Raw genomic sequence first — 1,314 nt, 5'->3', positions numbered from 1 at the left:
CGTTCTAACCCTGACGCATTCTCGAAGTAATCCAGACGTTCCAACCCTGACGCATCCCTAAAGCAACCCTGACTTTCTAACCCTGACGCATCTCCAAAGCAACCCCGACGTTCCAATCCTGACGCATCCCGGAAGAAACACCGACGTTCCAACCCTGACGAATCCCCAAAGCAACCACGACGTTTCAACCCTCACGCATATCAAAAGCAACTCCGACGTTCCAACACTAACGCATCCTTAAAGCAACTTCGACGGTTCCCACACTGACGAATCCTTAAAGTAACCCCGACGTTCTAAACCTGACGCATTCCCAAAGCAACTACGAGGTTCAAACATTGACGCATCCCTAAAGCAACGCCGACGTTCCAACCCTAGCGCATCCCTAATGCAAATACGACGTTTCAACCCTAACGCATCCTTAAAGCAACATCGACGTTTAAACCCTGACGCATCCCCGAAGCAACCTACACGTTCAAACCCAGACGCATCCCTAAAACAACCCCGACGTTCCAACCCTAACGCATCTTTAAAGCAACCCCGACGTTCAAACCCTGACGCATCTCCAAAGCTACCCTGACGTTCCAACCTTAACGCATATCTAAAGCAACCCTGACGATCCCATTCTGACGTATTTCCAAAGCAACCCTGACGTACCAACCCTGACGCATCCTAAAAGCAACCCCGACCTTCTAATTCTGACGCATCCCTAAAGTAATCCAACGTTCAAACCAAGATGCATCCCAAAAGTTACTCCGACTTTCCCACACTAACGTATCCCTTAAGCAACTTCGACGTTTTCACCCTGACGCATCTCTAAATATACTTTGAAGTTCCCACCCTAAAGCAACCCCAACGTTCCAACCCTGACGCATCATCAGAGCAACCCTGACGTTCCAACCCTGACGCATTCCTAAAGCAATCCCGACGTTCCAACCCTGACGCATCGCAAAAGCAACCCTGACGTTCTAACCTTGACGCATCCTCAAAGGAACCCAAACTTTCCCACCCTGACGCATCCTAAAAGCAACCCTGACATGCTAACCCTGACGCATCCTTAAAGCAACCCCGATGTTCCAAACCTTACGCATTCTGCAAGCAACCCCTACGTTCCAAACCTGACGCATCCCCAAAGCAACCCCGACGTTCTAACCCTGACGCATCCCTAAAGCAAGCCTGACGTTCTATCCCTGACGCATCCCTAAAGAAACCCTGACGTTCAAAACCTAACTTATCAAATCTTTTTTCTTTGGAATAAAAATACTTTAGTCATTAAATCTCTTTCGGCTTGAATAAAAGTACTTACCTCATTAAATC

The sequence above is a fragment of the Polistes canadensis genome, unplaced genomic scaffold (genome assembly GCF_001313835.1).
Source record: "Polistes canadensis isolate GaletaPanama2010 unplaced genomic scaffold, ASM131383v1 scaffold_1164, whole genome shotgun sequence".
In the NCBI taxonomy this organism is placed as follows: Eukaryota; Metazoa; Arthropoda; class Insecta; order Hymenoptera; family Vespidae; genus Polistes; species Polistes canadensis.
Note: the sequence above shows the minus strand (reverse complement) of the source record.